The following is a 14652-nucleotide window of genomic DNA, read 5'->3' as shown; positions in this document are numbered from 1 at the left end:
AAGTACTTTAGAGAGCAGTTCTGTTTGAACAGACTTTCCCAAGACATTGAACAGTGAGTAAGAATTTGGTAGATGGAAAGTAGGTAGGGAAGATATTTTAATATGGGAGAAGGAGCCTGAATAGCAATTAGTGATTGCGGTCTGGGTGAGTGTGTTGTGACTTTAGTATGCAAGTTGGAAATAGTGGTGGGTTGCAATGGGGATATTTGCTGTCCTCATACATGGACTGAAAAAAGTGGATGCAGTTAAGATTGAGACCACTCATGAAAACAACTGACATCAGTAATACGGAATTTTCAGAGATTAGTCTAGTCCTAATCACATTTTACAGATGAGGAAGACAACTGATACTGTAAGTGACTTGGCAAAGGCCATATTAGTAGTTAGGGGTAGAATAGGACTTATTAGTAAGTATTCTTTTTATGTTTTATTTATATGGAGTAGCATTTAGTTTATTAACTAGTTTTCTCAAAACTTGGCAGTGAGCCATTTAGTTGGGAGAGCTGATCTCATTGTTGTGGTAGATGCTTCTGATGTGAGGGAGGTATCAAATGTGTCTACCAAATCATGCATGATGTCCACAGTTAGCAGACCAAAGTGCTGAGCTAATAGCAGGAGGCAAAAACTCAGTAAATCTGTTGGAGACTGAATTGAATGTTATAAGGAAATGATCTCTTTAAAAAAAGGAGAAAGATAAAAGAGACCCCTCTTCATACAGAACAACCTCTGAAGCATTGAACTGTCGTGATCTAGGCCAAGTAGTGTATTAGAACTCTTGCACATTTTGGCCGTGTCTCTCCAGATTAGCTAGACTAAGGTACCTAGTAGCAGATCTACTGAAAATTAAACTTGTCAGTGATATAACTGGATTTTTATTAATTAGAAAGTACCTGAATTAGTTTTAAAGACTGGGAAATCATCTTTAGGCTACAGATAAAAGTGTACTTTGTGATAATGTTATGAAATACAATTCTTGGCATGTGGCAAGTGCTTAAATATTTGTTGAAAAAAGTTCTGGATTAAAAAAACACGAGAGGGGCGCCTGGGTGGCTCAGTGGATTAAGCCGCTGCCTTCGGCTCAGGTCATGATCTCAGTGTCCTGGGATCGAGCCCCGCATCAGGCTCTTTGCTCAGCGGGAGCCTGCTTCCTCCTCTCTCTCTGCCTGACTCTCCGCCTACTTGTGATCTTTCTCTCTGTCAAATAAATTAATAAAATCTTAAAAAAAAAAAAACACGAGAAAATGGTGTTTTTGATCTTCTTACTGTTTTGATAGTGATTAAGAATACTTATCATATAGGCAGGGTGAAAATCTATTTTTAAAATAGGTCACATGTTTGGGGTACCTGGGTGGCTTAGTTGGTTGAGCGTCCAACTCTGATTTCAGCTTGGGTAATGATCTCAGGGTTGAGGGATTGAGCCCTGTGTCAGGCTCTACACTGAGCAGAGGAATCTGCATGGGATTCTCTTTCCCTCTCTTAAAATCACATTTGGCACAAATTAAAATTCTGTTTACATATCCATTTATAGCTATCTTTTAAAAATTCATCCCTTTCAAGATGATCCATTGAAAAAATGGTTCAGTCCTTATATGAATGTTTGTTTTAATAAACTCAAGATCAGTAATCTGCTAATGAACTCATATTTGGATTACATTTGAATTGTATGTCTGTGGATTCACCTGCCTCTAATATTTCTCCCAAAAGAAATTGGGTTATTTGATCTGAACAGCACTAAATTTTTCTACCTATTTTTTTCCTTCACCATTATAAAAGTTGCAACTTTATGAACATTATTTTTTAGGGTACTTGCAGCATGAACGGAAATGGTTTTAAGTACTCCCCCACACCTCCCCCCAGGAGAACGAAATGACTTCTTAAACTCCCAGGTGGAAGAATTTTCATTCAGGCATTAGCATTCTAGCAGTAGTAGTCTTGAACTTTTCACAAAGACAGTAATTTTTTTCAGAGACATTTAGCAAGAGAAGAAGAATGGAAAGGCAGATGTGGCTTTTGAGTTTTGAATCTTTCAGTCCATCCACTAGATGTCTCTCTTTCCTCCCCTCATCTGTAAATGAATATATTCCAATTAAATTTGCTCCTGTCAAAAGCAAGTTGGATCTGAGTTATGGAAGTAACACATTTCATGTTCCCGTTTAAATGCTGTTTCATGCCATTTTCGGCAACATATCCATGATTTAAAAAAAAAAAAAAAAAAAAAAAAGATGTTCCTTAGGTTGTGATAGTAAGTCAGTGTAATTTATTTATTCAGCAGGATCAATTTGGAATCTTTAATATGCTAAACACTTTTCAAGGTATGTGGGGATATAATAGGCAAAACAGACATGTTTTGCCTCCTGGAACTTGAAAAGAATGTTCAGGCCACAGCAAAATATATTAAAACTGCAATGGGACAAGACAACCATCATCATTTATATTCTTATGTTAAGGAAAGCCAGAAAAGGTAAGGGTTTGGGTAACATTTCAAGCCTTTTTTTAATGCTTTAAGTTTAGTTCTTAATAGTACTTCCTAGGGGTACCTGGGTAGCTCATTCATTGTCTACTTTTGCTTTAGGTCATGATCCCAGGGTCCTGGGATCAAGCCCTGAGTTGGGCTCCCTGCACAAGACACCTGCTTCTCCCTCTCCCACTCCCCTGCTTGTGTTCCCTCTCTCCTGGTCTCTGTCAAATAAATAAAATATGAAAAAAAAAAATCCTTACTAGTGTTCTCCATGTTTCTCTAAGGTTAGACTTTGTACAAATTCTCTTTAGTGATAGGATCATTGAAAAGGTGCAGAGTTTGATTGCAGAGTCAACAAAGTCCCTTACTATGAAGGTACATGGACATGATAATTGCCTTTAATTTATCATGCAGATATCAGGCAACAATCAGCTTAATGTCCCACATTTTCCTATTAATATATTCAGTGTACGTGAAGATACTTTTCTGGAAACAAAGTTTAAAAACTATTACTGCTTTGCAACATGTGATATAGAACTTCATGAGTTGTTTTACATGTATTGAACTGAACCTTGGATGACAGTATGAATTGGTATAGTCAGTTGCTCTTACTGCTTGAGCAGAAAACTTACCGTAGGCAGTCTGGTCCTGAAAAACTTGAACTTTGGGATGGGAGAGGATTGTGGGTTTGGTTCCAGAATATATTAACTTGGGATTCTCCCCTCCTCTACTACATATTCTAATAATTTATTGTTTAGTGATTTCCCAAAGAAAATCTCAACTTTTTTTTTTTTGTCCTAATTGATGAATGTCTTAACAATTGAAGCAAAAACTGAGAATTTATGGTGTTCTGAGTCCTAATAGTTGTGTCCTCTGGGTTTCTTGTATTCTTGGCTAGATAATGGCCTATTCCCAAGAAGCTTTCCTGCTTGGACCCATTATGGTCTCAAAAGTGAGTGACATAACAATAGCAGAAGGAAGTGATTAAAGGTTAAGTGGGTGTGGGGCATTTTAGCCAAGTAGTAAATAAACTGGTTATACTTTATCAAACAAGCATTTTTCTCTTTTCTATGTGCTATTACGTTCTTTTAGAGCATCCTCATAAACCTCAAAATGAACTGAACACAAGCCAAAGCTGACTCTTGACAGCCCCCCGGCCCCCATGTCCCTTGGCTGTTCTGAGTTTGGGGGATGGTGATTCAGATTGATCAAAGCTCCCTGAAGCGAAATACAAATGTTTTGAGAAAATGGAATAAATGTCCCATGTATTGTTTTGTGCATAAGTATTTTGGGTGGCCTTGAGTTACTTTACCGTGGGAGAGCTTGAAGATTACACCAGGCCAGAGACCCCCTGACTCTAAAACACAGCTATTAGTAATACACGTGTCATGTTGCTCCTTACCTCAAAAGGGGGCTCCACATGTTGAATGAAAGCAAAGCAGTCTTTTTTAGGGAGAGGCATTGCTGACATTTGTCATCATTGCTGCCTCTGAACCCGTGTCTTACGCACCCCGAGATGAATGCCCATTCTCCCAGATGTGGCTGATCATCAGGACCTGGAAGAACTCTTGGTAAGGAATGTTCTTTAAGAATGGTTTTCATTTAGTAATCTCAATGTTGTCATGGACTCTTGCTTATAATTTGGTGCAAAGCAGAACTGCATTATGAGATGGGAATTGTGGCATTCACCAAATCCTCATAAGTTTACCCTAGAATTATTAAATGCATAGGAAGATTCTAGTGTCATTTCTTTAGGTCTTGTGAAAAACAGCTTTTTGTACTGATTGCTCTCTGGTTTCCACCCACTAGGCCAATTTACAAATAAGTTGAACTGTGTTAACATTTTATGATGAGAGGAAGTAGAAAGTGCTCCTATGACACAAAAGCCCTTTACTTAAGGGGTACTTCGGGGTTAAGAACAGTTTTCCACTCCAAATAGTTTCATTGTGTTCTCTATAATGGGTGTGATTGTTTAATGATGACATATTTGAACTGAGATGATTGAACAGACATTACTTGAACAAATAAAAACTTGACAGGCTATGCCTTTTTAAGCAATTATGTATGCCTAGGGCAGGATAAGATAGAAAAAGCTGATCACTGTCACCATTCATAAAAGAGCAAAATCCGAATGATGCAGATTTGAAAGTATACTGTTCATGTAGCAGAAGGCTAACCCATGTGCCTAGCTGCCTATTTCTTTTGCAAGTTCTTTTTGTAGGTGCATCTTTGCTATATGGATTCCTGTTGAAATCCTGTTAAATGTTTCTTCCAGCTGAGGAGGAATGGCCTGCCTTGTTTTGGAAGTGGGAGGTTTTTTTTGTTGCTAGAAGAAATTCCTAACCTGCTACTTAATATCCCCTGATCTTAGTTTTGCTTGGGCCTGATGTGCCCTCATTGATGAAGTTGAAATACTGCTATTTCTTGGTAATCAAATCCAGAAAATATTTTGGGCACCCACCGACCACATCAGAGACAACTGCTAGCCCTTGGTGGGCACACAACACTTTGTATTTGTAGTCTAGCTTGGAGACAGCTCTGAATGGTACTAACCAAAATGCGAGGCAGTGTGTGTTTTGAGTTGTCATGGACGTGAGAAAGTAAAAATTAGCTCAGACTAAGAAAATATAAATCTGCCTTGCCCTGCCATCAGACACAGATAAAGCAACTGCAGTTAGCAGGAAAACAATTTTCCCAAGGACATACTGCAGCTGTACCCTTGTCATAACAACTCCCTTCCAGTGTCTGCTGCTTTTTCACTCAGAGGAACTTTGTTCTTTAAAATCAGACTGTCAGAAATTTTGCTGTTTGAAATGATACCGGTAAGAATGAAACATCCCACTTATAATATAATTTACTTTGATCCAAAGAAGTTGCCTCGGTTTCCAACAAGATACAGAGTTACAGATGAGAGGTTTGGGGACATAGCACTTCACATCTAAACTTAGTTTTCAAGGTTATGTTCCCCTTGGTCCACTTTGCAGTCCAGATCTGATGTCTAGCCCTCTGTTTTCAGCCGTGCTTTACTCTGAGTCTGTCGCAGAGCTAATTTATTTCATTTTTTTGTTTGACTACCCCACCCCGGATCTTAAGTTACCACCTTTCCTCAATGTGCTGCATCCTTCATAGTAATGGGTCAATAAACTTGATATTGTCAGAGGAAAAGTGTTGATTTTTCCCTGAAGTCTTAGGCTGATGGCCTAGGACAGAAGTGCATTAAAAGTGCAAAGCAGAGTAAGATCCAGAAACTGATTTTAACGGAGTGTTCAGGAACACGTTAAGAAGGCAGTTGTATTAATGATTTATTAGGTGTCATTAACAGTTTATTTGGTATTACAGACTTGAGACTACGTAAACTTTCTTCTTTTTGACAATTTCCATTTTTTGGATTTTTTTTTCCATTTTGACAGTTCTCAAATCTAGCATTAAGTATATGTGTATGTGTAATGTATTTATGTAAGGTGTACATTACATATAGTCCAGTGCTGTGTTTTTTTCACTTTTATGATTTTATATGTAGGTACTTTACTTCCACAAAAGTAGCATCTCTTTTTGGAGGGTAGTCTGGCTGCTTAAAATTTCACCTGAATTTTTTACAGTGTTAGCTAGTGTTGTACATACAGTAGATGCTCAATAAATACTTTCCACATTGAATCAAGGTAGCTTTGTGTCTTAGCTGTTTCTTTGATACTTTCACTAAGTTTGAAAGAAGCAGGCTGTGGCATTTTCTTCACAATTCCACCTCTACCTTACAATGTACAAATTATCCTTAGGCAATGAGGCGCTGAGCAATTGAAGCTTTTTATGGCTCCATTTGTCTGCAGTCACCTAAATGTCAATGGAGAGATGTGTTTGTCATAATGTGTGGTAAGTGGAAATAAGCCCCCTGTTAGTATCATTAGAGATAAATAGATGCACAGGAACTCAAAGAGGTGATCAGCTGTCAGATTCCACTCTGAGGAAATAACAATGTCATTTGCATTTAAAAATGCGCAGAAGTAAATGTACAATTCCTCACCTCAATCTGATTTGTTTTTCAGACCTCTGCGAATTTACTTTTGTTCATCCACCACGTCAGTTGAAGAAGAGTGAATGAACTAAACCATCAATTAAAAATAGCTCAGGAAAACCACTGAAGACATTACTAGATTTGAATGTAGCAGCATTAAAAGCACAGTCTCAATTACTCCAGTGCCTTCTCCCTGGGCCTTGCCCTTTATGTAGGGGACTGGTGGGGAACCGGAAATCTCTGCCTCTTAGAGCCTGGGAAGGGGTATGTGTCATTGATTGCCAATACCGATACCTGTACCCCTAGCATTTGCCCCCATCTTTCTGCCGTGCCCTTCTCAGTGGAGAGCCTCTGTCCTCAGGGTGTCTCCTCCTCTGGTTGACAGATGTTGCTCTTTCAGGCTTCACATCCAGACAATCAAATCCAGCATCAGAAGAGCCCTCTCGTCCTGGGTGGTAGTTTAATTTTAAGAGAGGAAAATTTCCTGCAAGCTTCTCAGAAGAGCTCTCCTTACGTCTCAGTGATCAGCGTTGCCACGTATGTCCGTTCTAAGTAGGGTGGATTTTAGTGACTGGCTTAGTGGGAGACAAGCGGAGGAATGTGACTTACTGAAACAAATCTGGCAGTTTGGAAGGGGTGTGTACGCGCCTGCGTGCTTGGTGGTTAGGTACAAGTGCAACCCTCTCTGCTGCTCTCAGCAGAGCAGGGATTCAAACCCAGTCTGTCTCATCCCAAAGCCTAGGTGTGTCTCACTCCCCAAGCTCACGTGTGGATGAGGGTTTCCTGCGTGTGGCTCTTAAGAAAAACATGACTGGGGACACCTGGGTGGCTCAGTGGGTTAAGACTCTGCCTTCGGCTCAGGTCATGATCTCAGGGTCCTGGGATCGAGTCCCGCATTGGGCTCTCTGCTCAGCAGGAAGCCTGCTTCCCTCTTTGTCTCTGCCTGCCTCTCTGCCTACTTGTGATCGATCAATCTCTGTCAATAAATAAATAAAATCTTAAAAAAAAAAAGACTCGAACAAATCCCAATTTTTGAGAAGTTCACACTTGTAATTATATTTGGGTTATGTAAATATTAAAGTGTTCACTTTCTCTCAACATCAGCCAAGCGGTGTGTGGAACAACTGTGGTCATGAATGTTACACCCCACCCTCATCCCCCCCAGCAGCAGGGCAGCAGCATTTAAAACAATTCCTCTGACTGGTGTTAGTGCTTTATAGTGTCCCTCTTGCTCTGTCCTTACTGAGAAGTGCTGGCTACTGAGTTTGGGAAGGTAGACAGATTAAGGAGTCCCTTGAATTTCAGGCTAAGGGATATAGACTTTTTTTTTTTTTTTTTTTTTCCTGCTCCAAGGAATATAGAGTCATTGAAGATTTTAGCCACAGGAAGACATGACCCTGACTGCAATTTAGGGAGACTAATCTGTCAAAGTAGATCAGAATTGAGAGAAATATAAGAGGTTTTTACATTTGTAGGAGTCTGACGTGCCAGACATGCCTATTTCTTCATTTTCTTCTTGTTTAATTTTCAGTTTCATTCTGCTGGGCTGGTAGGCCATTCTTTGGCACGTCTGCCTTCCCAAGCATGCTCTGGAATCTGGAAACTACTACACACCCGGCCTGGAAAGGATCCCTGACCTTTATTCCATCATGGTCGCACCAACATCCACGAAGGCTGGTGGCCTCCTGCGGCTTAGAATGTGCGAAGCTTTGTGAGACCCTTGTAGCCCAAGGTCCAGGTTCTCTACAGACATGAGGTGGTGTTTCCTTCTCAGGGTCCTGCCATCAGTACCGCTCCCATCACTGTGCCCCAATCTCCGACCTCTTTTTAAGCTTTGAATTCAGGGAGATTTATAGACCTCTGTGTAGAGTTAGAAGGGTTTGGAGAAGTCAAATACCCATATAACCACATCCCATTGAAGGTACAGGATATTTCTATCACTCCAGAAAGTTCCTTCATGCCACCTTCCAAGCAATCCTCTCCCTACCCCGAGGCAGCTACTGCTGTAGGTTCTTTCCCCATAGATGAGTGGGCCTGTTGTAAAATTTCATATAAGTAAAATCCTTCTCCAGCTTCTCCCCTCAACATTTTATCTGTGAGAGTCATCATATTGTTGTGTTTGACAACAGTCATTCCTTTTTTGTTGCCTAGTAATTTTTTGTCGTGGAATGGTATCTTCCTTCCTTCCTTCCTTCCTTCCTTCCTTCCTTCCTTCCTCTTTCTTTCTTCTTTCTGTCTTTCCCTTCTTTCTTTCTCTTTCCATAAAAGCATTTCCTTCTCTCTGTTGATTTCAGAGGCATTAAGTATGTTTTCTCCAGTAAAAGCCATAAAGGACTTTACTAGAGGCAAGGATGCACAAAGTATTCAGTGTCTCCATGGAATAGAGGAGGGAAAGGTAACGTGAAAACAAATTGATAACAAATAAGCTTGCCCAATGGTCCCCCTGGGAAGAGGTGAGGAGGGCCCGAGTTAGAGTGGAACATGGAAACAAGGTAGAGAGAGCTGGTACAGGGGCAGCACCCATGAAATTTGGTACCTCCTCAGTCCTAGAAGAACAAGGCTGAGCAGTTTAGCCTGGATGGTGACCGACATGATCAGGTTGGGAGTAAGGATGAGTGTTGGTGCCAATGGCAGAACTAGGAGTAGACCAGGCCGAAGATGGAAAAGTATGAGTGAGTTTGGTTTCTGTTGATTTTGAGGGGAGTATGGAAGGCAACACTGGAGATGTTCACGGGGTCGGTAAAAGAGATCTCCAGTTCAATACCATCTTCAGAACTGAGGGTGAGGTCAAGAGTTCTATACACAAGGAGGTGAATGTTGAAATCATGAGAAAGGAAAGTTATAGGAGATAAATAGGGATGGAGCTTTGAAGAAGGCCATGCAGAGGGCTCAAGGAAGAAGAGAAGTCAAAGGGGGAAGGATGGGTGGTGACAGCATTAGGATGAGAATAGCAGGGCATGGAGTATCTTGAGAACTGGGAGAGCAAAGGATACGGAAGTAGTTAGAAATGCCAAAGCTTCAGAGAGCTGACCAAGGTGAAACAATGACAGGTCATTAAATGTGCCAACTGGAAGCTTACTGCCGGCTTTTGAAGGATCAATTACAGAAGAGAAATGGGAGTTGAAACAGGTTGCAAGGAGCTGTGGAGTAAGAGGTACTGAGATAGAGCCAATACAGCTTTTTTTCAAGAAATGTGCACTTAGAGGAATGAAAGAAGGGCTCTGGGTAGCAGGAGGATGGGAGGAAAGGCTGGAGGACAGGTTGTGCGGTTTGTTTCCTTGGGAAGCACTGAGCATGTCCCTAACCTGGGCAGAAGAGGCAGAGAGTGTTTCCGACTCAGCTTCCCAGAAGAATTATAAGGAACAGTGGGATGGAAAGTGCCGGGGCTGGGGGTGAGTGAGTGAATTGTAGAGAAGAGTCAGTCTTCTCTTAAAGCAGTAGAGGAGGAGACAATGGGTGAGCCCTTCCTGGGTGTGGATGGAGCATGCTGGTTGTAATCACTTGTTCTCGGCATGACACGCTCCTTAAGAGATTTTCTATTTTATCTACTCTAAATATATGAAATTTATAAAATGGCCTCCTTAGGGTTTAGGAAATTGGATTTCAAAGCAGTGCATATAGAGGAAGCCTCTTTTAACTGCTCAGGCTAGATGGTAGAAATCCCTCTCCCAGATCCCTCCTCCCAGGAGACAATCTGTAATGTCTCTCACATTGTGGCAGATGGCAGCAAGCCCTGGGTTAGGAACCCAACTATGATGTGTTAGCAAGAGACACTGGCCACATGTCCTTTGATCAAATTAATCAGGGATGGAACTATTGCACCAACAGGTGAGATTAGCATCGACTGGAAGGCTGGCAAAGCAAACCGGGACACACTGGACTTTGAATTCAGAAACACTGCTTATTTGCATTCATTTTCAAAATTATATCTGCAGCACAAAAGGGGCTCCCAGAATATTAGATGGGTTTCACAATGGATATGATGCTTGGGAGCGTGTGTTGCTCAGTCTAAGTTGATCCTGTAACTCCTTGAATGTATGTCAGTGGACAGCAAGACAGAAATTCTGTGGCTTTTTACTTGGGATCCCATTTGTGTTCTGGATGGTTGAAGTTGCTACAGATCTGGCTATCTCTTTTTTTTGTTTGTTTTTTGATTAACATATAATGTATTATTTGCTTCAGGGGTATAGGTCTGTAAATCATCAATCTTACATAATTAACAGCACTCACCATAGCACATACCCTCCCCAGTGTCCATAACCCAGCCACCCTATCCCCCGCAACTCTCCAGGAACCCTCAGTTTGTTTCCTGAGATTAAGAGTCTCTTATGGTTTGTCTCCCTCCCTGGTCCCATCTTTTTTCATTTTTTCCCTCCTGTCCCCCCCGTCACCTCCATGTCCCCTGCTTTTCAAGTTCCTCATATTAGAGAGATCATATGATAATTGTCTTTCTCTCATTGACTTATTTCGCTTAGCATAATACCCTCTAGTTCCATCCACATCATTGCAAATGGCAAGATTTCTTTTTTTTGTTGGCTGCATAGTATTCCATTGTGTGTGTGTGTGTGTGTGTGTGTGTGTGTACCCCACATCTTCTTGATCCATTCATCTGTTGATGGACATCTGGCTTCTTTCCATAGTTTGGCTATTGTGGACATTGCTGCTATAAACATTGGAGTGCACGTGCCCCTTCAGCTCATACATTTGTATTTTTAGAGTAAATACCCAGTAGTGCGATTCTTGGGTCATAGGGTAGCTCTATTTTCAACTTTTTGAGGAACCTCCATGCTGTTTTCCAGAGTGGTTGCACCAGCTTGCATTCCCACCAACAGTGTAGGAGGGTTCCCCTTTCTCCACATCCTCGCCCGCATCTGTCATTTTCTGACTTGTTAATTTTAGCCATTCTGACTGGTGTGAGGTGGTATCTCATTGTGGTTTTGATTTGTATTTCCCTGATGCCAAGTGATGTTGAGCACATTTTCATGTGTCTGTTGGCCATCTGGATGTCTTCTTTGCAGAAATGTCTGTTCATGTCTTCTGCTCATTTCTTGATTGGATTATTTGTTCTTTGGGTGTTGAGTCTGATAAGGTGTTTAGAGATTTTAGATACTACTGGCTACCTCTTAAAAAGGATATATTTTTTGAAACCTCTAGCAAGTGTTCTCAGTGTGACTGCCATAAAAGGCCCAAATATACACAGGTTGAAAATACGTGAATATATTTGTTGACCTTCTAGCAGAAGACACTGGTGCAAGGCTGCTGCACTCATTCACATTGTGGTGGCTTCTTCATCTGAAATCACACATTTATCACTGATTCCTTGAGAAATAAAGGGCACCTTCCATATCCCTTCTCACACCTGTGGATCTTGAGACTTTTGGTCAGTTCTTCTCTTATCGTGGCCAAACCTCAACCTACTTATGGTTGGTGCTGTAAGTGGCAACATACAAAAGAATAGATGGTGTGTTGGAGGTTATCTTTCTGGAATATTTCTGTATTCAAGGACACTGGTTTTTCTAAATGTTTAGATATCAATTCCTAAATTGTATCTGTGCTCCCTGAATGAGCATAGTTCAGGAAGTGGAGGCCATAGCTGCGTGTTGCTTTCCAGGTTCCACCTTCCTTCTCCCCTCCCACCACCAATATGGGCTTCTTGCATGTAAACTCGCTCTGCGTGCTTGGACTCGGCAAAGCACTGAGCCCCTGGAAGATGTGCTCCAGGCCTCTGGGAACACATACTCTATGACAGATGGCGGCAAATTAAACTGGCAATTGAAAAAGCCAGAGCATTTCCAGAACCTCTGTTAGAGGAGCCGTTCCAGAGGGGGAGAGGCAGGGAAGACAAATCGCTGGAATGTGGCCAGAACCATTGGGTACTTGACATCAATTTGATCAATAAACACTTCCCGAACACCCAGATAGAAGAAGCTATTCCAGAGTCCATAGGCACACACACAGATCAGAGAGACCGACATTCGGTCCGATGTTTAGGAAGACGGACAGCACAAGGAGAGGTGCATGGACAATTCTAGGCTGGCAGAAATCTGAACAGAGGCTTATGTAAGGGTAAGCCAAAAATTACAGCCACCACACAATAATATAATGCATGTTGATGGCTAGGTCCTAGATGATATGCAGAGGGTGGGAGAAACAAAGTTCTGGGGCTGGAAGGAACACTGGCAATCCCCTCAATTTGAAGATGAGGGAACTGAAGTCCCTTCTCCACAAGATGAAGTGATTTGTTCAACGTCAAGGTCATTCGGTCTTGGAAACCCCGTGATTAATAGTACTACAACTGGTAGTACTAATAGTAGTACTAATGATGGTACTAACAGTGCTATTAATAGCTAAGACTACAGAGTACCTATGTGTGCCAGCCACTATCCTAAGTGCTTTAAGTGTATCAACGAATCTAATACAGGTTATGTTCTTTTCACCTCTGAAATGGTGTTTTCGCACATGGAGATACCGAGGCAGAAGAGTACTGGTACCTTGCTCAAAGTCCAGCCAGTAACTGGTAGAACTGAGACTCCAATGCCGCAGTTGGGCTCCAGAGCTTGTGCTCTTAATTTCTCAGTTCCTCACGGCTTCAGTCCTCTGACTCCTGGTCCAGTGCTCTTGTCCTTGGACTTGGCATGTCAGTGAGGTGAGGTTACACTGAATGAGGGAGTGACATGACAAAACTGAAATTTAAGGTTGCTGGTATGGCTTCAGAAATGGAGAAGGGAGAGCAGGTAGAGGAGCGTCTAAATACACTTATGTTGAATATTTGGTCCACAGCAGGAATAGAGAAGATTACATTGGACGGGAATGGTTGGTTAGCAGTCATTCATTCCATAGTATAAATCAGTCTATCCTGTTGCTTATTCTTCAGAAATCAGAACTCTGACTGTAGAAGGAAGGAATGGAGAGCGGGTACAGCAAAAGGAAAGGGCAAAGGAACAAGAATAGAAACGGAACAGATACTGATGACTTCCCAGTATTCCTCACAGAGGTCCCGATCTTTTGGGAATGGTTTGATCTACTTTAGGTAAATGTCCATTGCTCATGGAGTGAGGTAAAGAAGGAAGAGAACAAAAACAAATGAAACAAAGCAAAAAAAGAGCGAACAAGAAAGATGCCATCTCTTAGTGGGAACGAGACTTTAGCAAGTGGGTAAAGATTACATTAAGAGCCCAGTGTGTTTTCAGAGATTAGGGTCTCCCTCAGGGAAGACTTGTCTCCCCATTCCTAGTGGTCAACAGACAGCCTTCAGCTGAAGACAGCCTCCTTGTCCAGGCCTTTCCCACATGACCACATCCAGTGACTGGCTGATACAAGGGTATAAAGAAAGGCCAGGCCAGGCAGAGTCTTGGCAGAAGGGGCCGTGGGAAGTCCCCCGACAAAGGGTCGCTGACTGTGTGAGTGTGTTCATGGAATGAGGTGTAACTAGATTTCTCAAGATAAAATGCTCATCAATAAATGTGGTAAGAAGCAAGAACTCTACTTTGAGAGGAAGCGAACAGACAACGAGTAGCTGTTTGAATTCATGGTACACTGGACAGCGGAGGCCAGAACATGGAGAAGACTCTGGTGGATGCTTCAGATGGGTTCTAAGAATAACCGTCTGCACGTGGAGTCCAGCATTTAAGGGGCTCAGCCCCTATTCGGATGCAGGGCTGTCCTCCTGTCTCTGAGTGACATTTCCAGTGGCATGCCGCTGCACAGACTGCCCTCAGACGCTCCTTTTCAAACGCAGGACGTGAGCAGTTTCCCAACTATCCACCAGATGGTACCTTCCTACCAGAAATTAGGTTTCAGGCTGCGGGACTCCAGCGTTTTTTCTACCCCGCAGACCAGCTACAGAATCAGACGCTTGCCCCAGTTGCTGTTAGAAGGAAAGGAAGCTGATGAGAACACCTCTCCTGGTGGAAGCACTGGAGGGCCTGGGGGCGGGGGTGGGTGGGCAGCGACAGTGTGTTCACTTTCAGGAATATGGGACTGAAGCCTAAGGGTCCTTTCTATAATGAGGAGAGCCGCGTGCAGATGTGTGGAATCAAGTCATAGAGAAGTCTCCCAGGGAGAGTAGGACTTTGAGGTTAGCCCCCAGGAGGCCTGGTCATAAAAGTCCTTGGTGCTGCCTGGGTGCTATTTCCTGGGGTCTGCCCAGCGCTGCTGAGTGCTCTGAAATGTGGCTAGATGTCCC

This window comes from Mustela nivalis, assembly GCF_964662115.1.
Source record: "Mustela nivalis genome assembly, chromosome: 11".
NCBI classification, from domain to species: domain Eukaryota; kingdom Metazoa; phylum Chordata; class Mammalia; order Carnivora; family Mustelidae; genus Mustela; species Mustela nivalis.
This window is presented reverse-complemented; position numbering follows the sequence as displayed.